We start from the raw sequence: 26655 nt of genomic DNA, 5'->3' as shown, positions 1-26655 counted from the left end.
CATTCCTCAACAATTTCTTTAAACCCATCCCAGAGTCTGTTTACATTTTTATTTACCGTTTTCCACCGATCATAGTTACTTTTTAGAAACTGCCTCATACCTGCTTTATCAGCCATATGGTACTGCCTAATAGTCCTACTTTTAAGACCTTCCTTTCTATCACATTTATTTTTGACTACGACAAAAACAGCTTCATGGTCATTGATCACTAATACCATCTATTACTTCAGTTTCCCTATAGAGCTCATCTGGTTTTATCAGCACCACATCCAGGGTATTTTTCCCTCTGGTTGGTTCCATCACTTTCTGAATCAGCTGTCTTTCCCATATTAACTTATTTGCCATTTGTTGGTCATGCTTCCTGTCGTTCGCATTTCCTTCCCAATTGGCATCTGGCAAATTTAGATCTCCCGCTATAATCACATTTCTTTCCATGTCGTTTCCCACATAGCCGACTATCGTATCAAATAATTCCGAATCCACGTCAGTGCTACCTTTTCCCGGTCTGTACACTCCAAATATATCAAGTTGCCTATTATCTTTAGAAATGAGCCTTACACCTAGAACGTCATGTGTCTTATCTTTTTCGTAGCTTACAAATTCTTCTTTCACCAGAATGAATACTCCCCCTCCCACCATTCCTATCCTATCTCTACGATACACACTCCAGTGCTGTGAAAAAAATTCTGCATCCATTATATCATTTCTCAGCCATGATTCAACTCCTATTACAATATCTGGTAAATATATATCTATTAAATTACTTAATTCTATTCCTTTCTTTACAATACTTCTACAGTTCAACACTAACAATTTTATGTCATCCCCACTTGATTTCCAGTTCCCTGTTCCCTTATCACCGCTCCCTAGGCCATCCTGTTTCCCTGAATGTACCTCCCTATTACCCTTCCAAACAAATTTCCTAACTTATACGTACCACTGCGGTTTAAATGAAGGCCATCAGAGCGCAGATCCCTATCTCCTACCCACCCATTAGGATCTAGAAATTTCACTCCCAGTTTCCCACATACCCACTCCATAGTCTCATTTAAATCCCCAATCAGCCTCCAGTCAGTATCCTTCCTACACAGTATTCCACTAATAACAATCTCCGCTTTCTTAAACTTCACCCGTGCTGCATTTACCAGATCCCACACATCTCCAACTATGTTGGTACTTATATCAGCTTGCCTTACGTTGTTAGTACCAACGTGAAACACTACCACCTTCTCCTTCCTCTCCTCCCTCTCTTCTACTTTCCTCAACATCTGCCTCAACCTAATTCCTGGATAACATTCTACCCAGGTTCCCTTTCCTCCACACACTTTTCCCACGTGTCTAACAATGGAATCCCCCATGTTCAGAGCCTCAACCCTACCCACCTCATTTGATCCCCTCCCCTCCTGTTCAGCCCTATCTTTCCTGATAGCTGCAGAAGCTACTTCCTCCTCCCTTTTCTCCTTCCCATGACCCTGTTCCACCTGTCTTTTCCTATCCTCTACTCTACATTTCCCTTTCCTACATTTTCCCTTCCTCCTACTTCCACACATCTCAGCAACAGTTCCCTATCCCTCATCTTCCCTCTGTTGTTCTACCTGGAGTGACTCGTACCGATTTCGCACAGACACCTGTCCTGAATTCTGATCCTGAATAGAGCCCTTAGCCTGCAATCTCCTTCCCCTTAGAACATTAGACCACCTGTCTTCTACAACTCCCCCATTTCCTTCCCCTCCCTCTTGTACACCTACTGGAACCTGTACATTGTTTGAGGGAGTCATATCTTCCTTCCTGTCTTCTGTGAGAATCCTAATTATCTCCCTCAAACTCTCCAACTCCTCCCTCATACCCCTCAATGCCTCGCCACACCCACAGTTCGTACACTCGCGCTCCTTAGCCATTCTTATGGAAAAAATGAAAATATAAATAAAATAACTTCTTTGCAAAAAATAAAAGAACGGACGTATGTATTGTCTAGGATGGTACTCAAAGATCACACAACAATACGGTAATTAACATACGACTACACTACAATACTACTTAGTCGTACTCTATTTTTATCCTACAACCCCTAACAGGGTAAAAACTGATGTTAATTACTGAATATCGAAAGTAATACACAATTCCAAACTGCAATTAAGCCTATCCTAATTACAACAACAGAATTTTAGTAAGAGTTTCTACGGATACCTCTACTACACCAGTACTACACCAATATTTTACAATAATAAAATAAGCACACTAAATTCTAAATTACTCGTAATACTACTGTACAGTACACTACAGTAATTTTTAAACTAGTTTCAGACGTATCCTAAATACGATACCGGTACCGTATGTCACTACTAAGCACAAACAAAAATGAAATTTGCAAGAACTACTGTACTCAAAGATTACCAACAAAGCTAAATGCTTAGACAAATTATATTAGTATTACGCTCTAATAGATACACACGAAAGATAACACACGAATATAGCAGGCAAGATACAGCACTATCTAAATGTAGGCTACTGTATCTATACTACAGTGTATCTACACTACAATTTTCAGCTGAAGTGTGGTTATATGAACTTTTACCGCTGGTGGATTAGTATTATTTTCCCTACTACGCGGGGCGGAGAATAAAAGTGTCCTTTAATGCTGAGAATAAGAGGTTGCCTACTATAATTTCTGTCAAAATCACGCCGGGGGCTTGGAGTGCAATATTATTGGGATACAGGAATTTGATTAACTTTTACTCGATGAATAAACGAAGGTGGAAAGTACAAAGTATGCAGGGAACTAAGACTACAAATTATCGGAATAATGAATCAGCTGACTTTGTATTTATTTACACTACTATCATGTGCTTGTAGCAACAATCGTCAACAATCCAAGAAACTGTTAAGTACCGTAATTATCCAGTGAAATTACCGTGAATTCTCTTCAACTTCTCTTTAAATCGATGTTTACAGGCTTATCGTGTTATTTAATGTAATAAATTATTACCTTCGTGATAGTTGGAACGGATATCTGTACGAAATATCGGAAAAGTAGCGGCGGAAATTACAATGAGTTACAACTCCTTATGATAATTTGCCTTTGTAAGTATAATACCAACGAACCTACAGATATTTAAAAATATTGTTTTAAAAGTTAATATTAACACCTAAAGTAATTCCTAAGCCTAAATTCGAAACAAATTACACCTAGCTAGCCTACTTAACCTAGAAAATGTAATCTACTGAACACCGAATGAATTACTTGTTATAAAATTCAAATAAATAACACTACTCTCAATTTCTACCAACAAGCACTAAACACCAATATACAAATAGCACTAAATGGAACGCACACACCCAAAATTTAAATAATTTCAATAGGTTTACGGATTGAGACAATCAGACGATACCTTCCACGACGTACTTCTACACCGCAATTCAGAGATGCACTAACGTTTAGGGACGCAACATAGCTATTTTAGTATTTCAAGATGGTAGTGCTATTTGCATCACCCGGTGACGTTATACTGTAGGTACCGAATTCAAACTCTTGTCACTAGGTACATTACTCCATCTCTACAATTAAATATTTAAAATATTACTGTCACCTGTTTGTCCAGAAATTATTTCAATTTTAAATCAGTGAAAGAAGCCGTTGCGAAGTAATAAACAAGAAACAGGTTTGGCAAGAACCCATGACATCGTGCGAAAGAGATAATTTTAGGAAACAACACTTTTATTGGAAACTAGGAGGAAGACATCTGTTTAACTCAAGATTGCGGCGTAAAATAGGAACAATGGCCGTTGGAATCTACGAGTGAAAGAGAGCTTCGTTTAACTAGAAAACTGTATGATGCACACGTTATCTAAAGCCCGGAGGCAAAGTAATTACGCTGAAGATCTAATCTGTAACGGATAAAATCAAAGGGGGTAGAAGTTAAATGGTTCTCGCTAAGAATAGGCCTACATTGTACAAAGAAGTGATTCACTAAAACGTTGATTCACAACTGTTAAAGTATGCTTCAAATTGCTTTCGCAACTTAAGTTATGGAATTTAATTCAAACTGCCGTGTTCTAGGATTCGATATAATGTTCCTACTCAGGGTATTTAGTCACTTAACCAGTATCAGGAGATGAAGGTGAGGTAAGTAAGCATTTATACTGGAAGCATTTCTTCGCAGTCGTAGACGGGCTTACATATAGTCATTATATTCATAAAAATAAAGCTGCAGTATAAAACAATGAAACTCTACAGCAGAGACTTCCCGAAGTTTACTTACATGCACCTCTCTTAATATCCCCTTTGTTGTCACTTCAATCAAGCTAATTAGAATGGCTTTAATCTTTTATTGTGCAGTTTTCTATACAATTGGAACACTTTTTAAAAAGCTGCCTCTCAGCCCTGTATTCATCCAAATGACAATCATCTTCTGCACGCTGAACGCCTCTCATCGTAGCGACACCGCCTGCAACGGCATTCCAGTCTATCTGGTGCTGGTGGTGATTGTAAAAAGCAAAGAGTGAGGCTGCCAATAATTAATAGGAGTAATAAAACTGTTGAGGTGACCCCAAGAGTCCACCATAATCCCGTGCCACCTGACGGTGTTGAACACACGTTATCGACTCCCTCCTCTTTATAATCATCTCCGAAGCCCCCCAGGAAATGGTTGGTAACGCCATATACTTTATAATTTCTACCCTCATTGTCGTTATCGTCGTCGGTGGTGTCGTCGTTGGCATAATCACCATCGTCGTCCGAACAGCGATGGGTCACACCAAAATTATACCTCCTCCTTTCCAGGACGATTCTGCCAGCATTGTTGTGGGTTGTGTCTTCAGGGATATTTCTTTTCAGCATTCCGTGAAGTCCTCTTGGACCATCAGTAATTTGCATGCTGTTCATCGAATCACTCTGATGGTCCTTCTCCCGTTCCGCTAAGACAAAGAAAAACTTATTGAATAAATAGCTCAAATGCAGCTTATAGGGAAGTGGTAATAATATCATAGTACAACCATCAATGTCACCTGAAACTACGAGAAAGAAAACAAGTGGCATATTATCCAGGGACGAGTTACTATGAATGATCTTAATAAGATCTGATAGAACAAGGTAATATCTAAGTTTATGAGAGTTCGATTGGTCGAAGCAATGATATTTTTACGTACGGCTGTAAAATTGTAGTGGTGGTGGTGGTAGCGCAGATAATTTTAAGGGGAAATACAACTGGACAAAATACGCGAGATACGAGATACAGAAAATGCCTAAGACAGTAATATAGGCGACTAAAAGGGTCGTCTGATGGCGCAATCCGTACCTCGATACGACGTACCGTTTGGCCGCAATAATTTTTCAAACGAAAGTCTGCACTATTTAGCATGCACATTGCCTGGCTGTATGTTATCTTCTTATATATAAAAACGGTTGGTTCACTGACTGACATAAATGTTTACCCACTCTTGAATGATGTCGAAACTTGAAATTTGGCAATGGGATAGCCATTAGCCTGCAACCTACGAAAAATTTTCCAAAAATTCAAATGTTTAATTTTTGCCCCCTCCCCCCAAACAAAATGGCGGACGCCATGATGCAGTGATATACAAAATTAAAATTTGGCAAAGCTCTTGCTCCTAGCCTGTAACCGACGTAGAAATTTCAAGTTCAAATATTTAATATTTTACCCACTAAAAAATTCTAAATATTAAGCCAAATTTAATGACGGTGCAGACTTTCGTTTCGAGCTATCTTGTGGCTGAACGGTAATTGATATCAATAAATGGATTGCACTTTCGGCTCCTAAAATGAAGAGATCTACAACTTTGGTACATGACTATTTGTCGTATCTCGACCCCTTCTACCTCAGATTGAGCTTCATTTTTCCAGTTTTGGTCAATTTTGTTAAGTTTCCATAAATTATTTTACTGTTTCACCAGCCCTGTATTCATCCAAATTACAATAATCTGCTCGGTGAATGCCTCTGTGATGTGGGTGATTGTAAAAAGCTACCAATAATTCATCAGAGGAAAAATGAAAGAGGTCCTATCGTTCGAAGAATGAAGGTATCGGTGAAAGAAAGAGCAGGGCTACAAAGGACTCCATATTTAACCTATTACCAACGGAGTCGGAAGAAATTAAGAGTTGTCCAAGGGAGATCGGATAGGAAAATTAGGTGGGGAGCTGGGTACAAATAAGTGGAAATAATACCAAACTCTAATTTTGGCCCTGTCATCACCGAAGTTGAGATCCTGTGGGGTCTCCTTTTAGTAGCCTCTTACGACAGTCAGGGGATACTGTGGATGTATTCTACAGCCCCCACCTACATGGGATCGCATGGCTGTAAAACCTAGACTGTCAAAGCTAAAGACATGAGTCACATCGATTCATTTGAAGTGTGGTGTTGGGGCAGAATACCACGCGTAACTTGGACAGGGGGGAATAATAAATGCATCCATTATTGATGAATTTAATAAGTAGTGAGATGTGCTTCTACAACCTTTCTCAACAATGCAGCTTCTGACCAACTTTATTTCAGGCATCTTGTAACTGGCAAAAATGATCATTTTATCAAAAGATGCCACTTCTGGCTCATTGATTAGTCCCGATGGGTATCTATGGATGTAAGATATGCAAATTCAATAAAGCATAAAACAGTATATTTTCATCAATAAGTTTTGCAGAAAAGATCAAAGTGGAAAATTGATTAAAATATTTAAAATATCTGGTCATCATCATCTCCCTCACGGTGTAGGATCCGCTAACAGGTTCTTCAACGTATTCCAATTTCTATGGTCACTGGTGCCATTCAAGCTCATTACGATTTTCTAGGTGAAAATTCCAGCCCAGAATCGACCGAGATTCGAACCTCGGCCATTCGGGCGGAATGCCAGCAGCTAAGTAATTGACTGCTCTCATCATAGCCCCTAATTTAAAACATCTGGTGATGGTGATTATTGTTTTCAATGGAAGTACGACGAGATGATCATCCTATCTTGACTCAGATTATGGCAGAAGGAGTTCCGGACCCTTGGAAGAACGAAGGTATCAAAAAAAAAAAAAAAAAAAAAAAAAACGAGAGAGGCTGCGGAAGATGTGAAAATGAAAGAATTCGTAAACGTAAAACCTTCGGAATCGGAAGGGAAGAGGTCGGATTGACCAAGGAGCCTATAAAAGAAAGCAAGTTCAGATATCCCTTGGTCACTAAGCCACGCTCACAACTTAACAGGTGACAGTGCAGATGATTGTTTTAAGAAGAAGTACAACTGGGCAACCATCCTCTTTTAACACTGATCAGAGGTAAAAGTGAGGAGGTCTGACTTTTCTTTCATTGCCATTTATTTTACGTCTCACAAGCACAGACAAGTCTAATAACAATAATGTCATTGACTTTACGTCCCACTAACTACTTTTATGGTTTTCGGAGACGCCGAGGTGCCGGAATTTAGTGCCGAAGGAGTTCTTTTACGTGTCAGTAAATCAACCGACACGGGGCTGACGTATTTGAGCACCGTCAAATACCACCGGACTGAGCCACGATCGAACCTGCCAAGTTGGGGTCAGAAGGCCAGCGCCTCAACCATCCGAGCCACTCAGCCCGGCGAAGACAAGTCTTCCGACGACGATGAGATAGAACAGGGCTAGGACTGCGAAGGAAGCAACCCTGGCTTCAATTAAGCATTTTCCTGATGTGAAAGTGGGGAAACCACAGAAAATCGTCTTCCAAGCTGCCGACAGTTAGGTTCGGACGCACTATCTCCCTAATGCAAGCTGACAGCTACGTGACCCACACAATGGCATCACCTGCCTGTCGTAAAAGGTGAATAAAACGGAACCTCGGGGACACTCGACTTGGGAGTAGACCCTATGCGTGGCTGGTCACGGAGTCCTACCTCAATCTGAAATTTGTTCCTCACTTTAAGTCTTCCTATCCGACCTCCCTCGGTTTTTAACGTTTACTATCACCAATATGTTCGCTTTTTCTCATCTTTACACACACTTGTTCTTAGGCATTTCCTTTGCTGTTTCTATCGCAGCATCCCTGCATTCCACCCATTCTCTTTCTATATCCTGAACATTCTTAGCCTATTGTTTCGAACTTTTCACTAGTCTTATCTATGTTCTTCAGTCTAATTTCCTTCTGCTGGAGATGTTGTACCAGAATTCGTCTGGAGACAGATTTCACTTTCTCTTTCCAAGACTTAGAGATGGTTCACTACAGAAGATAGTTGTCTATAACATCGAAAAATCCCCGGAATACTTGCACATTCCTAACACCTTTCTTGAATTCAAAGTCTATTACGATACAGTCTATTATGGATGTGGGAAACTGAGTAGAGGTGGGTTCGATCCCACCTCAGCCATCCTCGAAGTGGTTTTCCGTGGTTTCCCACTTCTCCTCCAGGAAAATGCCGGGATGGTACCTAACTTAAGGCTACGGCCGCTTCCTTCCCTCTTCCTTGTCCGTCCATTACAATCTTCCCATCCCCTCAGAAGGCCCTTGTTCCGCATACCATGTGAGGCTACCTGGGCGAGGTACTGGTCCTCCTTCCCAGTTTTATCCCCGACCCAATGTCTCACGCTCCAGGACACTGCCCTTGAGGCGGTAGAGGTGGGAACCCTCGCTGAGTCCGAGAGAAAATCCAACCCCGGAGGGGAGGCGAATTAAGTAAGTATTATAACACACTTGAATAAGAATAGTTTCAACCACACATTTACACATATTTCTAAATTGGTGTTCACGGCAATGATGGTACCATCATAATTTAGGCTACAGTAGATTCTAAAAAATGTACCGTACTTAGAGTTTCACCCACTGACGCTTCGTAATAGAACAGTCATGGTTTTCACATATATATATATTGTGCCGTATCAGATCCAGGCACATACATTCAAAATTTTATTAAGCATGTCCTGTATTTATCGCGCGCGGATCCGAAAGGGGAAAACGCGTGACAATTGAGAGCCAGAGGAAGTTCCATCCAAAGAACGAATGCGATGGAGATATCTGTGTGACGAGAATAGAAGAGGGTAGGCCTCGATCCCGTACCACGTGATAATACAGTGGGGGTGAAAATCGCGGATAGCCAACATTCCGCAGATAAATTTTATGTGAATAGCCAGCCTAACGGGACGAAATGGTGAGGAGAGATTAAATTATCATCTCAAAGTATAGTATGATTAGGAGAACAAATGACACCACATGCATCTTTGGAATTATGTGGAGAGATTGTCCGGAAGGGGTATGCTAAATATCCCGTGGAATTTAAATTACGCAGTAGTGACTCTATCACATAAAGAAAGCGTCCCACGCGATACACTGAACACGTGGCCTATCGCGGGGAGTCCCGCAATTGCTTAAGAGGCAGGGATGATGCTATGGATATTGCGAGATAGTTTACGAACGGATCAGCTTCCGCATACAATCGAGATTCATGGAATGCGTTTAGCTACCTCTCGATCGCACTGCCTTAGTAATATTCACGATATCAATGGAATAGATTGATATCCTCTCTGGGAGGAGTCTAGGGTCAGCCATTTTTTGTGCCAGTTTTACATATAGACCAGCAGCAGGCGCACCCCAAGTCAGTCTGGAGCTAGTCTTGGAGCATACTTCACGTCACTTGTTACCGAAATCCGCTCCTTTATACAAAGACATGGTTCAGATATAAGCTCGTATGCGGAAAACAGAACATAAATGTATGTGTTTGAGAGCGATAAAATACGGAATAAGTTATATAACTGTTTATTCGGATGTTGATCATTTTATGGATAACAGGGCACAACTTCTGTGCGTGACGGTAGCCCTGAGCTCACTATAAAGGGTGATTGTAACATTAAGTTCCTGAGTGGATAACATTTTGTATTGGTGTAACAGTGTCTTCAGTGCAGAACGAGAAATTCAACCATGTTCCAAGAAACAGCTACCCAACTCTGGACCCTTGGGATACCAGTGATGATCGTTGCTGAAATGGAGGGCTAAAGTCTCCCAGCATGGACCCGCCCGAGGCTTGAATGGAAGGCATCATGTAATCAGCTAAGTGCATTCCATTTTTAGTAATTATGAATGCGTTCATGTAAATAAGTAAATAGTAGAGTAGGATATATTTAAAAAGAAAATTATATTTCAGGGCATAGCATAGGAAGCTTGTTGAGTGAGTTAATGTTATGGATTTGCTAGAAATCATGGTGGAATCGGCGTAATTAATCAACTTTCACCATTGGGTTACAGTAATCGCGTAATTCATTTTGGGAGCACGTTAGTTGTACAGTTTTTATTATTTTTGGATAGAAACTTTTAAAATTTACCTTATGAGTGCATTAGGTTAAAGATTAAGATGGTGGAATATATATCGTAGGCCTACAGTTACTACGTGTAAATATAGTATAAATAATGCATGTATTTTCTCTAGAAGTAGGTATGCACTCAATACATTTCCCTTTAAATATCAAATCAGTAGTAGATTTATAGTATAAGGTTTCCTTTCTCTTTTTTTTTTTTCTTGATATAGAAATGCTGTATGATGTACGACGAACAACGCTGGGATTCGAATCGACGACCTCCATTTTAGATAGGGGTTTCCGTAAGGAAGCATTTTATGTTAATTCTTCTATTCCCCTGCATTGTAAAGGAGTATAATGTTTCTTAGGTGACTAATTATCGGGTTTAAAAGCACCGTTTCTTTATTATTCTTCGACGTGCTCAGGTCACGAACCCGGGTCTATATTGCTTGAGTCAGTGTCAGTGTGAATTAAATGGTGACAAGATCCCTGTTAACTATCTAATTATTTAAAATGGTGATTTGCTGTTTTACCAAAGGCTACTGATATGCTTTATATATGAGAAATTAAAAGCAGGTGATTTGTTTTCAAGAGAATAAGAAGTTTAGAATAGTGTGTAAGCTCAGGCCCACACAAGGATGTTAAAGAAGGAAGTTGCGGGGTAGACCGGTGGGTGTGGCTACCCATTTGTTTTGGCTGTCACTCTGAAATATGTGGCTGAGGTAGACTGTAGTACAGTAAAGACAGACCCGGGAACAGAATGGTATTCTCTGTCACAAGGAGTTGCAAAATGCATTATGTTTGTGTCATATACAAATAAATTGTTCGGCCGTAGGGCCAGGTAATTAATGAATGAATTTAGCCGATAGGATCCCTTTGCAAATAAAGTAGATAGGGTATTTCTTTCAGCGACCCGCTACGATACCAGAAGACCCATGATTCGAATCCCGGCACATCCAACGTGGAATTGTTCGGGTTCCTTTGACCTGGACAGATATATTCATACAGCCAGTGATTGAATGTGTATTTTTTCTTTTGTGTTTCTTTGTGTTTTTTAAATTTCTTATACAGGTGATTACATTGTTTGTTCCGAGTTAATTCTGACTTTACTCATGGAATGATGTTGGGTTCGTATTTCTCTATCGCGAGGAGGAGACCACTCTATTATGTCTATAATTTCATTTCTTTTTTTTTTTTTTTTTGCTTTGTGTATTAATTGTAAAGGAGGGGGATTAACCACTCAACTAGTTTCAATTGTTTTTCTTGTTTAGTTGTAATTTGTCTTCCTGTGTTGAGGGAAATGTCATGTAGGTTTCGCTGACGCATTCCTAATTACAGTAATTTAATGGATATATTCGGGATGCATTTATCTGAATAAAGACTAACAATCATCTTGTCCGGGAAATTAATATTATTTTGTTAATTTATGTAGTTCCTAATCACATGTAATAGGTGGCATGGTCCCCAAAGACTTGTATATTATTTTATCTTAAAATTTGATTTTATTTTGCCAAGGACATTAAAATTTAGTTTGTTCCAATTGGAAGAATTTCATTTTGCCGTAGTATAATGTGTCCTGAATTTCCTCCACACCCTTAAGCCTGTAAGCTAGATATAAATGTATAGATCCGGACAAACCACCCCAGGAGATCCAATTGTTAAGATCAAGGGTGCGGAGAAGTGTGTTTGAATCCTGCACAGGCCCTGTGCGTTGCCACATTTGTTGTCTTGAATACTTGAACTATACCTTCACTGCGGCTTCGTATCCCAGGCCAGAAAGGGTTCAATATATATAAGGTGGCTAAGTTCTTTTTTAACTTAAAAAGCCTAACCTAAACTTCTTTCTTTCTTAATCTGTTTACCCTCCAAGGCTGGTTTTTCCCTCGGACTCAGCGAGGGATCCCACCTCTAACGCCTCAAGGGCAGTGTCCTGGAGTGTGACACGTTGGGTCGGGAGGATACAATTGGAATGGAGGATAGTACGTCGCCCAGGTGGCCTCACCTGCTATGTTGAACAGGGGCCATGTGAGGGATGGGAAGATTGGAAGGGACAGACAAGGAAGAGGGAAGGAAGCGACCATTGCCTTATGTTAGGTATCATCCCGGCATTTGCATGGAGGAGAAGTAGGAAACCACGGAAAACCACTTCGAGGATGGCCGAGGTGGCAATTGAACCCACCTCTACCGAGATCGATAGCTGCAGTCGCTTAATTGCGGCCAGTATCCAGTATTCGGGAGATAGTAGGTTCGAACCCCACTATCGGCAGCCCTGAAAATGGTTTTCCATGATTTCCCATTTTCACACCAGGCAAATGCTGGGGCTGTACCTTAATTAAGGCCACGGCCGATTCCTTCCCACTCCTAGCCCTATCCTGTCCCATCGTCGCCATAAAACCTATCTGAGTCGGTGCGACGTAGAGTAACTAGCTAGTAGAACCCACCTCTACTCAGTTGACCTCCCGAGGCTGAGTGGACCCCGTTCCAGCCCTCGTACCACTTTTCAAATTTCGTAGCAGAGCCAGCAGCTAATCACGGAAGTTTTCTTTCTTTCTTTCTTTCTTTTCTTTCTTTCTTTCTTTCTTTCGTAATCTGTTTATCCTCCAGGGTTGGTTTTTCTCTCGGACTCAGCGAGGAATCCCACTACTACCGCCTCAAGGGCAGTGTCCTGAAGCGTGAGGCTTTGGCTCTTGGGGATACATCTGGGGAGGAGGACAAGTAACTCGCCCATGCGGCCTCACCTGCTATCCTGAACAATAGCCTTGCGTGGGTATAGGAAAATTGGAAGGGAAAGATAAGGAAGAGGGTAGGAAGCGGCCGTGGTACTGTAACGGTTCAAATCCCGTTACAAGGGGTTATTTGTATTTTTATTATTATTATTATTATTATTATTATTATTATTATTATTACGTCCGCATTATTAATATCTGTGAGAATTACTATTATTGTAAATTATTATTGTTCAATTCAATTCTGCAATGCTTGTCGCTGGCATGATTGTAGTCAAATTGTTACGTTTATATGTGTGTGTGTGTAGATTAACACTAAAAACATGTACAGTAAGATTTGCTGTATATCAGATGTGGATGTAGTGTGTGCAATAACTTGTGACATTGTAACATTGCGAAATACTACTGGAGTAACTGCCGAGTCATCGCTCTGTCATCGTGTGTATGTAGCGGTGAGCTCACTTTGTTTGAGAAACCCAGGGTGCCGCAGGCGGTTTCACCATAGTGTGAAACAGTTTCAGCAGGGTGGGAGTAGATCATAGTTATTTCTGGAGATTGCGTAGGTGTGTCAACCAATGGTTATAAATACTGGACCAGCGTCTTATAGCTTCAGTCAACGGTATGGAGAGGCCTAAGTCGGTCATTAGTCATTAGTCAAACGGAAGGTGAACAGTGAAGAAGTCAAATGGATAAGTGAACAGTGAGGGAGTTAATTGGAAGGAGAGGCCACAATTGGTCAGTCTGTGCAGTTGGAAGGATAGGCTTGCCACAAAGTCATATAGGACAGACTTACAAAGAAGTCATCGGGATGGAGAAGAAGCAGTCACATGGATACGTAGTCGTCAGTGAAACAAAAAGGATACATCACCAAATTTTGCGTGATATATCTATAGCAAATACCAATTCAAAGGAATATTACACTCAAAGTGTTGAAGGTACAGTCAAGTGAACCAGGGATAAATTTCGTGTATAATTGTTAAATGTCCGGTCAAGAAGAATTCAAATTCATGCCTAGTTTCTTTCAGTTGCAATGTATAATTTCATATTCTCATCTGTTTTATCGCAGCAAGACTTACTAGTTTTTTCTATACAATTTAAAGAATATAATTTGTTCTATCAAATTAATTTATCGTTTTATTTCTAGAGTAAAATTACTTAACCTAAAATTTAATGGGGAAAACGAACGCCATTCTCCTTTTCCCAGAACTTATATGGTATGTTGTCAAAAGTAAGCTTATAACCCCACACCCTAGAGATATTCAAGAATCTCATTCTCATATTGCTGCACTGAGTTGTAGCTGGCGCCCTTCAAATAACGTATGTGTAAGTAATCAGGTAAGAACCAAGTGTGAGTACAAGCTCCATCGATTGAGCATTTTATTTAATGAATATTAATGTTCATACTTTTCAATTTTAAATGCGATTTTATATTTTTAAAGTCAGCAAAGGAGTCAGGAACTACCTCAGTACCATTCCGGCATTTGCCTGGAGGAGAAGTGAGAAAGCACAGAAAACCACTTACAGAATGACTAAGGTGAGTATCGAACCCTCCTCTACTTAGTTGACCTCCCGAGGTTGAGTGGATCCCGTTCCTTCCCCCGTACCACTTTTCAATTTTTTTTTGGCAGGGCCGGGAATCGAACCCTGGCCTTCGGGGATGGCAGCTAATCATGCTAACCACTACACCAGCGAGGCGAACTAACCTAAACTGAATGAGCAGTTTCACTCGCTTACTGAACGTAGGTACAGCAACGACAAGCGAGGGGAGATATTCCTCACGGCGGATACCACTGTTATATTCACGAAGAATGTCACAGAACTTGCGAAATCATCGCCTATAATCCAAGAAGAACGCCACAAAAATCCTCAATATATCACTGTTACAGGCAAACTCATTCGTACAGAGCAACCAATTATTATTATTATTATTATTATTATTATTATTATTATTATTATTTCTTGCTTAGCTCTGTGTTCATGCTGGGCAACCAAAATATTATTCCGCGTGAATCGAAAAACATACTCTACACAACGGTTACTAAAGTAGACGATAGGTGTCATTAGTTGGATGCGCAGTAACAAGCCACGTCTCCTGACGTCACGCGGTCCCCAAGTTGGCTAAACCAAGCAGAGTGCCATTAGTCTAGTGATGGTGTTTACCTTCGCAACAGTGTAAGAGTTTCATTTTTCTGTGCTGTGCCATGATGTGTTGTGCTGTCGCCAGTTGCTCCAACCACGATATACACCAGAACGACTTCAGACATTATATTTCATCGTTTTCCAATGAACAAGGACATTAAATTAAAGTGGATTAATGCCTGTAAACGGACTAACTCGTTTACTGTTGAGAATGCTCGTGGGTGCTCTGTACACTTCGAACGACTCGAACTACATAAGGAACTTGAAGAGTGAGTTATTAAACCTTCCAATTAGTCGTGATTTAAGGCCTGACGCAATACCATATTCAAATTTGCCACTGAGTAGTAATGATTTAGCGAGTCAGTCCTGTAATGATCGTGAAATAAGGGCACCAAAGCGAAATGATCGTAAGAAGATACGGTAAATTTTACAATCCCAGGCACCAGTTGAAGCAGAAAATGTTAATAATGCAATCTTGAGGAAGGAATTAGATAACCAAAGTAAACATCATTGTTTCGGTGATGAGAAAATTGCTGAGTGCAGCTGATGCCGAGATAATAAAATTAAAAAATAATGTTCAAGTTCTTTAGGGTACTTTTTCTAAAAGGAAGATGGAAGTAAAAGGAAGATGCTCAAGGCTGGTCATCTGAGGACATTGATAAGGCGGTCACCTTACGGTTTATATCATGTAAAGCATTGTGTTTTGTTAGAAACGTGATTAATTACCCTCTTACTAGCGAAGTTACAATCAAACGACGGTTAAGACAGTTTTCTACTTCTCCTGGATTCATTTAGTTGAGCATTAATATCTTAAAAGCACAATCAAGTCTTTTTACAAATTTTGAAAGAGATGTACTCAGCTTTGATGAAATGAAGCTTAATAACGACTTGTTCTTTTACCAAAATGAAGAAATGATTAGAGGACCCCATGATTATGTCTAAGTCATTGTAATAAGACGTTTAGCTCAAAAGTGGATACAATCTATCTACTACAACTTTGATACAGCGATGTCAAGAGAACTGTTAAGCAGAAGTAATTCAAGTCGTAGAAGGCACCGGACTTAGAGCAGTTGTATGAGACATGGCGCCTCCAAATAGGAAATGTATGACTGATCTGAATATTTCGTGGGACAAACCGTCGCTGAAAAATCCATCAAGGAAAGAACGTAATATATGTTGTTGTTGTTTTTTTGTTTTTTTTTTTGTGATGTGCCTCAACTATAATTAAACAATAACGCTTAATCTCAACAAAGAAATATTGAATAATATCCATGTGGTGAGCTCTACTATGTATCTAAATACTATGGATATAGCACATATCTAAGATAATTTACTTTCTTCATGTAAATATTAACTGTAGGAACTAGACGATAAGTTTTTGCATTTTTATGTTTTTTTTTTTTTTTTTTGCTATTTGCTTTACGTCGCACCGACACAAATATGTCTTACGGCGACGATGGGATATGAAAGGCCTAGTAATTGGAAGGAAGTGCCTGATGTGAAAATGAGAAACCACGGAAAACCATCTTCAAGGCTGCCGACAGTGGGGCTCGAACCCACTATCTCCCGATTACTGGATACTGGCCGCACTTAAGCGAATGCAGCTATCGAGCTCGGTTTTATGTAAAAAGTGCCGGTATGGTTAGCGTATTATATAAATAATAAGTTACACCAGTTTAGTATGTTGTAGAATTTAACACAAATTAAACGGTGTCTTATGGTTGGGTACAATAGAAGGCTCTATAGCCTGAGCCACGCTATAGAAAAAAAAAGACGATAATAAATAAAAGTTATTGAGTTATGATCATTGGCTGGATTGTTCCATAAAGTTCGTACACACATTACTTTGGTAAATATGAAAAAAGTAGCCTTTCGATGAATAATTTTAACAATATTAACCTAGGTAAAAACCTCCATACCTCTAAATTAAGATAAATAGGCAACCAAAGTCAATATCTTTTCCACAGAGGAGTAGGCTACACATGTCTGCCACTCAACCTTAAGTATCCAGCGCCACGTGTCGAGCTATAAAACTACTTTGATTACAGTGAGTGGCTATTATTCACCCAGTTTATCAGTTGGAACCATCGGACACTCTCAGGAGAATCCCGAGAGTTACATTTCGTCCTTTATCCGGGATCGTGACTTTCACTACGAAACACAGCAGTAGCGACGATTAAGGGGGGGGGGGGGTGGACGAGTTGGGGCAGTCCCCCACCCCCACCCTACTTTGTGGAGACATAATACACTTTAATGCCATTTTAGCCGCCTGAAGTTAGGAATTATATCTATTAAAAAAGTAATCCGCAGAAGCTCTGATGTCTTTTCATCTAATTCTTTCCTTTAATTTCTTTAATTATAAAGGAAAACACTTAAGAGGAAATGTGCACAAACTGTGGTTAGTAGCGGCTAACAGATTTGTACAGTGCTATAGCAAGTAGTGGAGACCCGCGCAGCAATGTGTAGTATGTGCTGCGACGAAGGGTTGCCCACGGTTACTAGACTATCCAGTAGCGCTGTGAAGAGGAGGCGGACCTCCTGTTGATTGAATCGGATAATACGATTACAGCGCTCCTCCGGAGACCTCCGGTAGTCCTCCGATTGAATTCACTGGCGGAAAATTCAAATGCTTTGATGTGGGCAATGTTGCAACGGTGATCTTAGGAAGAATTACAATTTAGATTTCAGTACTAATTCCACAGACGCATGTGTTCCCCTACGTTTGTCATTCAAATGATGTAGTCGTTTCAAGATCGCCGCATTATTTGTTACGTTATGAATAACAGATTTTGATCTGCTGACGTTCAGTTTGCAATAGGTGCAGGTGGATAGAATACTGTAGATTGAATATTGGCATATATTATACCGTTGCAAATGCGTTAACAATATTATTAATACTCGTAGTAAAATAGTTAAAGTGGTAATTATATTCCATTACATGTAAACATGTATTATATACGATGTTCTTACATTAATTATACTCGTAGCTCATTTATTATGGGACAGTACATCCGTCTCCATGGCTAAATGGTTAGCATGCTGGCCTTTGGTCACAGGGGTCCCGGGTTCAATTCCCGGCAGGTTCGGGAATTTTGACCTTAATTGGTTAATTTCGCTGGCGCTGGAACTGGGTGTATGTGTCGTCTTCATCATCATTTCATCCACATCACAACGCGCAGGTCGCCTAAAGACGTCAAATCAAAGGACCTGCATCTGGTGAGCCGAACTTGTCCTCAGACACTCTCGGCACTAAAAGCCACGCGCCATTTCAATTTTTACTGAAGAGTACGAACTGGTTGAAACTGGTTATATGCTGTACCGGGCTGAGTAGTTCAGACGGTAGAGCGCTGTCCTTCTGAGCTCAAGCTTGCGGTTTTTTATTCCGACTTTGCTCGGCGGTAACTGAAGGTGGTCAGGTGTACCGGCAGTAACGGCGATTGGGAAGTAGAAGTAGGGGGGCAAAAAATGTAAAGACAACAAAGTACCCCAGTTTGTAGGATATAGCGGGGGAGGTATATGCGTTATACATTAAAACTTTTAAAAAAGGCTACTAAATGGAATTTCGACAGAGAGGTAAAGATTCTCAGCCTACCAACTTACCTTTGTTGATAATATTTATTTGAGATTTTGATTCAATACTATACAATAAAACTTTCACGAGAGGAACAATATTACACATGTATTACAATTAAATAGACTTACGGCGTGATTATATAATTAAAAATCATTTAGTATTTGACTACAAACTAAAAAGAACTAACTGACACTAAATAGACTGGCAGACTAACGAATGCACGCGTACCCTTCCTCACAGCACATACAAAGTCTCCACTACAGTACTCGCTGTGGCGCTATACAAATCGGTTAACCGCGTGAACGACTTTGTTGCGTATTTCCGCTAATAATTTCGTTATTAATTAAAGCAAATAATTAGCTGATAAGACAACAGGGCTTGTACAAATTGCTAGTTGTAATAATTCCTATAATTCCTTGTTTCATCCAGCTAAAATGGAATACAAATGCAAAGTTTTCTCCACAAAGTAGGGGGGCGACTGTCCCCCCCTCGCCCCTAATCGCCGCTACTGTACCGGCACATGAAAGAACTCCTGTGGGACAAAATGTCGGCACCTTAACGTCACAAAAAACCACAGAAGTGGTTATGGGAGTACAATAATAATAATAATAATAATAATAATAATAATAATAATAATAATAATAATAATAATAATAATAATCATCCTTCCATCAATTTACCCTCCAGGGTTGGGTGTTCCCTCGGACGCAGAGAGGAATCCCACCTATACCGCCTCAAGGACAGTGTCCTGGAGCGTGAGACTTTGGGTTTTGTTTTATGTCGCACCGACACAGATAAGTCTTATGGCGACGACGGGATAGGGAAGGTTTGGGAGTGGGAAGGAAGCGGCCGTGGCCTTCAGTTAGGTACTATCCCGGCAATTTCCTGGAGGAGAAGTGAGAAACCACGGAAAACCGTGGGATTCGATCCCACTATCTTCCGGGTGAAAGTGGGTTCGAACCCCACTGTCAGCAGCTCTGAAGATGGTTTTACGTCGTTTTCCATTTTCACGCCTAGCCGTTCCTATCACATCGTCGTCATAAGACGGCATGGCGTAAAGCAAATTGTTACAAAAGTAATCGACAAATGAAACACGAACGATAAATGAGAATGTATATATTTCCTATATTCTCCTTCGTCATACTTATAAAGCAGTATTTACTATGTCGCTAGCACATCCGTTGCGCACCACGGATGGAACGGCAAGCGAGGCACACATTCAGTTGTTGCTCCGTCCTCCGCTCGCCCTCCGCTCGCGTGCCGAAGCACCGATTGGTTTCCAAGCAACAGTTTACTACCGGAGAATACCGGAGGGAGCGCTGCACTCGCACTACCGATTGCAATCATAGGAGCAACTGCTCCGTTCCCGGCTCTATTTGCCTATTCGCAACAGTAGCTCCGAGTGTAAGGACGTAGTGGGCTGTAATTTCAAACTTACGTCCATGAATGTAGGCGCCCTATAAAAATCGTTACCTACATAAACAAAAATTGATCTATATCACCGATATTCCATACAATACCCCTTAACAAAGAACGTATAGTCATTCAGAATAATCAATGCATCCTCTCATTTGTTATCAAGAAAATGCAATTATATCGACATATAACACATACCCCATATACCTGTAGATATAACAAACAATATATCTAAATAGGTTCAGTTGTTTCTCAGAAAAGTGCAGGCCCTACCTGTGCAGAACTTACACAGTATACTTCGTTCAGTATTATTATTATCATTATTATGGAAATATTCCCATTGTATTGGCACTAGAATACAGTAGTTTCAAGTAAAATTTGAATTCGCTTTTAATTTCTGGACATTTGTAAAAAACGCGAAAGACCTGCAGAAGTAAAGGATGATTATTTACGAGTGGACGGAGGAGTTCAACGGTTCAAGTCTGTAAGTGCTGCGCTGTAAAGCATGACACAAACAACTCTTAAGTGCCGGTCTGACGGTGTAGGTGGCAATGCGTCCGCCTGTCACCCGGCAGCCCCGGTTTCGTTGGCCGGTTCAGAGTTTTTTTATTTAAATTATTAATATCCCTGGTCTGGGGACTGGGTGTTTGTGTCATCCTTAACGTTCCTTTCCTCACATTCAACACTTTACACTACCGCCATTTACATAATACACGCTGGTTTCCTCACATATGGTGCAAGTAGAGGCAAAAGATCTTCAAAGGTCGACGCCCCGAACATATAGCATTTGAAAAAAGTTAAAGAAGGAGTGTAATTTCGCGCAATAATAGCGACAAGTTATAAATTCATGTGAGAATGCTCGTTCATTCCTCCCGTATGAAGTTCACACTACGCGCTTGTCATTCAGTGTCTTTTTTTTTTTTTTGCTAGTTGTTTTACGTCGCACCGACACAGATAGGTCTTATGGCTAGGAGTGGGAAGGAAGCGGCCGTGGCCTTAATTAAGGTACAGCCCCAGCATTTGCCTGGTGTGAAAATGGGAAACCACGGAAAACAATTTTCAGGGCTGCCGACAGTGGGGTTCGAACCTACTATCTCCCGAATACTGGACACTGGCCGCACTTAAGCGACTGCAGCTATTGAGCTCGATCATTCAATGCTATCCGTATTATCGTCCAATAATAAGGGTACCGCTATAAACTGAGGGACCTAGTTCCTCACGATAATAGTGACAAGTTATAAATTCATGTGAAAATGCTCGTTCATTTCTCCCATACCAAGTTCACACTACGCGCTTGACATTCAATCGGAGGTTCGGATACATAATTACGTTTGTACGTAAGAATGCTATCTGTAATATCGCCAAATAATTAAGGTATTAACTGAGGGGCCTAGTTTCGCACAATAGTTGCGACAAGTTATAAGTTCCTGAGAAAATGCTAGTTCATTTCTCCCGTACCAAGTTCAAACTACGCGCTTGTAATTCAATCGGAGGTTCTGTTACATAATTATTATGTTTGTACGTAAGAATGCTATCTGTAATATCGCCAAATAATTAAAGTATTAACGGAGGGGCGTAGTTTCTCACATTAACAGCGACAAGTTATAAATTCCTGTACAAATACTCGTTCATTTCTCCCGTACCAAGTTTGAACTACGCGCTTGTAATTCAATCGGAGGTTCTCCGGAGGCACCGATTGAAAGCGCCCGCAGCCTCCGCTCCGTAAACAACCGCTCCGTTAACAGCGCTACTATCCAGTAACCGTGGGGTAGCCAAGGTCATGGACACAGGTATGATTCACCTTCTTGCCACGCACATTCGTCAGTCTGGTAGTCTCACTCAGTCAATGTGTCTGTTACTTTCTTAATCTTCTTCTTACCGGGCGAGTTGGCCGTGCGGTTAGGAGCGCGCAGCTGTGAGCTCGCATCCGGGAGATAGTGGGTTCGAATCCCACTGTCGGCAGCCCTGAAGATGGTTTTCCGTGGTTTACCATTTTCACACCAGCCAAATGCTGGGGCTGTACCTTAATGAAGGCCAAGGCCGCTTCCTTCCCATTCCTAAGCCTTTCCTGTCCCATCGTCGCTATAAGACCTAACTGTGTCGGTGCGACGTAAAGCAAAATAGCAAAAAAATCTTCTTAAGACGTGGCGGTAGACGATCCACCCGGTCAGCTCTGATCTTGGCGTTGCAGCCATGTCATGTGAATTTATTAGAATATGTCTCAAAATCTTTAATGCAGTGGTTTCCCGTTGCCTTCTGCATCCTAATGCCGTTGACCAAATTGGTTCCTACGCCTTTGGGAACAATTTCTTGTCCCAAGGACAATAGAGTGCCCTTACCCATACCCGCTCATCCACTCTCAAAAAGACTGTTGGCACTTGGTATAGGGGATCTCCTTATACCGGGAGATAATCGTCCCTTCATTCGTTAGTTGTCTGCATATAAAATATTTTTTTTATATGCAATCGTTGCCCCCTCTCCACCGCGGGGAGGTCAATGTCAGGTTTTCACCGTCATTGAAAAAAGGACCAAATGGCATTTCCTTGTTTCTCTGGTTCTTCTTAATGCGTAGTCGAATACTAAATGATTTTTAATTCTATATTCACCCCGTACTTCTATTTATTTGTAAAACAAATTATTGTTCCTTTGGTGAAAATTTTATTGAATAATAATGTTATTGGCTTTACGTCCCACTGACAACTTTTACGTTTTTCGGAGGCACCGAGGTACCGGAATTTAGTCCCGCATGAGTTCTTTTACGTTCCAGTAAATCCTCCGACATAAGGTTGGCGTCTTTGAGCACCTTCAAATACCAGAGGACTGAACGAGGATCGAACCTGCCAAGTTGGGGTCAGAAGACCAGCTCCTCATCCGTCTGAGCCATTTAGACCGATGAAAGTTTTATTGTATCATATTGAATCAATATGTGAAAAACCTATTACCAGCGCATTTACAGTAAATTAGTAGACTGTCAACCTTTACGTCGAAATTCACGTAGAGAACATAAAAGTTTACAAATGTGCAGCTACTTTTTAAAATGTTAATGTCAACCACCCCATTTACCATTTCACACCAGGCAAATGGTGGGGCTGTACCTTAATTAAGGCCATGACCGCTTCCTTCCCACTCCTAGCCTTTTCCTCTCCCATCGTCGCCATAAGACCTAAGTTATCTGTGTCGGTGCGACGTAAAGCCAATTGTAAAAAGAAAAAGAAAGAGATATAACCTACCTCCGTTCGGAGCCTCGGAACGTAGAGATCGTACAAATCTGTCCACTTTGTATAGCCATTGATCGACATTATATTTAGTTTCATATCTGGCAACTGGTACCGCCCTTCGCACGACGAATCCTTTAACAGGATTTTCACCGTAGGGAAAGTGTACTAAATTCACAGTGGAGTGATTGGCAAGCATCTTGAAAGAATGTAATCCACTAACACGCGTGGTGATAAGAAATATTAGTGGATAGAGCATGTAAAACTTCGCCATGATTCTAAGTTCTCATCATAAGACGAGTCACCACAGTTACGTAACAAACAATATAGGTATTGTTGGAATAACTCCAAGCTCGCTTAATACTGCCATATGCCAGTTTCCTATAGCGTTGTGAGTGAGATGGTGAGATCAGTACAGAAATCGTCTGTTTAGATGAATGATTAGTATTCGTGTGGCAGCTGGTTTATACCCCAGACTTCATTATATCTTCTTATATGTCAACAAATCGAGCACTTTTAACTATTTACAGTCCAGGTCATAATTATTTGTCTGTGTATGAAGTGAGATGAATCTCCAAAGCGAATTTTTATGGCCGAATGCCCCTTTATGAGGACTTAATGAGAATAAATGAATGACGGGCTAGATGATAGTAGGAAGGGATAGGGTGAAATCAGATGCCGTGCCATAGCCTACTTCGATCGAATAGGATCTGTACAAGGCTTAATGTCTCCATCCGACGGACGAATCGCCATCAATAGTGCCATATGCCCTCACTCCATATGCACACTGCGAGAGGTTAGGATTTAAAAAAAGGTTTTTTAATTTTTTAAATTTACTATCCGGCTCCTTGGCTAAATGGTTAGCGTGCTGGCGTTTGGTCACAGGGGTCCCGGGTTCGATTTCCGCTAGGGTCGGGAATTTTAACTATCATTGGTTAATTTTGCTGGCACGGGGGTTCATCATCACTTAATCCTCATCACGACGCGCAGGTTGCCTACGGGCGTCAAATTAAAAGACCTGCACCTAGTGAGCCGAGCATGTCCTTCGGACACTCCCGGCACTAAAAGCCATACGCCATTTCATTTCTGTTACTCAATCCAGTGATAACCTAACCCCATTGCACTACAGCCCTCAAGGGCCTTGGCCTACCAAGCGACCGTTGCTCAGCCCGAAGGCCTGCAGATTATGAGGTGTCGTGTGGTCAGCACGACGAATCTTCTCGGCCGTTATTCTTGGCTTTCTAGACCGGGTCCGCTATCTCACCGTCAGATAGCTCCTCAATTCTAATGACATAGGCTGAGTGAACCTCGAACCAGCCCTCAGATCCAGGTAAAAATCCCTGATCTGCCCGGTAATCGAACCCGGGGCCTCCGGGTAAGAGGCAGGAACGTTACCCGTACTATACCACCACTTCTCTTAACCTGCCGGCAACATTCTGATGGTGAACATTTATTCGACCCACGGGCTCGAACCGGCTAACCTCTGTGTCCGACACTAACTATTGATGCCTTAACGGCCATGAGCACCAGGCGCTCCTCACAGCATATTCACTGTAAAAGGCCAAGTAAATTGCTTTTCAGTACAATATAGACTGGTTTGTAAATAGCTGAACTGTAAACTGCGTTCTTATTTAATGTTATGAAGAGGTGCCACAATATTGTATTCATTCATTTGCCATTAATCCCCATTTAGCTCTGTCGCTAAAGTGTCAGATTCCCTGTCGGTTTTATAGTCTTAAATGATTGGCGAGCAGTCAGTAGACCTTGTCATCCGTTTTATGAGGGATAGTGGTCTGTTTTATCGTGATTAAAAGTAAATTTTCTTTTTGTTTTTCATTTTTATATTATTGTTAGTTGCTTTTATATTCTATTAGCTCTGTTTTAGACTGACTTGTGTATTTTAATGTTAATTTGAATAGAATATAATATTTTATTCCATTCCATAATAGTACATTTTAATTTATTTTTAAATCTTTTATAAGGAAGTAAGGCATTGCGAATTAGATCCACTAATTACTCTAAATTCACAACAATTTTCTTCATCACCTTTTTTAAGTTATAGTCAGTGGGTAAATTTTAATTTTTAAATATGATTTCATTTCGTTTTATCTCGTACCATTAGGGGCCGATAACCTAGAGCTTAGGCTTAAACAACAAGCATCATCAGCTAAAATGATTTCAAAGAATGTGGGACCGGGCGAGTTGGCAGTGCGGTTCGAGGCGCGCAGCTGTTAGCTTGCATCCGGGAGATAGTGGGTTCTCACCCCACTGTCGGCTTCCCTGAAGATGGTTTTCCGTGGTTTCCCATTCTCACACCAGGCTAATGCTAAGGCTGTACCTTAATTAAGGACACGGCCGCTTCCTTCCCACTCCTAGACCTTTCCTATCCCATCGTTGCCCTAAGACTTCTCTGTGTAGGTGCGACACAAGACCAAATTTAAATAAATACAAAAAGAGAATTTGGAAACTTAAGGTTCACGGCGTGGGTTACTGTAGTCACGTCCTAGTTCGTGAAACCATGGCCAACGTCTGAGTGGCCTAGTAAGTTATCCTGAGAGTCGGGATGCCAGTTAATAAGGAATGACAGTGGACATCTCGGAGATATTTTGAGGCATGGCCCTCCTGGTGCTCAGGTGGCTCGGACTATACAATCCACCCTTGGTGCCTAACGCGTTAGAGGGGAGATCCTCACTTGGACTATGTGTAAGTAAGGGTAACATCCTGCTTCACATAATATTTAGCACGCTCAGAACGTTTTAAGCAAGCCTCGGACATTTATTTATTTATTTATTTATTTATTTATTTATTTATTTATTTATTTATTTATTTATTTATTTATTTATTTATTCACAAAGCACAAGATACAGCTACACTGATCAAATTTCGCTTGCACTGTCAACAGACTATTTAACAAACGTAAACTTTCATAATAAAATATAACAAACATAACAAAATATAACAAGATCAGGTACACAGCCTACTAATAACAACTGTCCAAATCGAAAACCACGAGTATGTCCATGTTCATAGCCAAGTCGTCGTGGGTCAAGATGACGGTATAATCCCTTCACATCAATTTATCTTTAAGATACTATTTACACGCCTCTCGAATATGCTTTCATTTCCTATTAATATTGTTAAAGAGTGTTGGGAGGCGGATTAGGAAAGATCGTTGAAGTATTGAGTGCTGAGTGTGGGGAATGTAGAGAAGGTATTTGGTTCTGGTAGAGCGGGAAGGAACACAGAGAAGAGTGAGACAAGATGTTCCGAGCGGTAATGCCCATTTAAGATCCCGTGGAGGTAACTCAGGTCAGCTACCTGTCGCCTGATGTG

The sequence above is a fragment of the Anabrus simplex genome, chromosome 5, assembly GCF_040414725.1.
Source record: "Anabrus simplex isolate iqAnaSimp1 chromosome 5, ASM4041472v1, whole genome shotgun sequence".
Taxonomy (NCBI): Eukaryota; Metazoa; Arthropoda; class Insecta; order Orthoptera; family Tettigoniidae; genus Anabrus; species Anabrus simplex.
Note: the sequence above shows the minus strand (reverse complement) of the source record.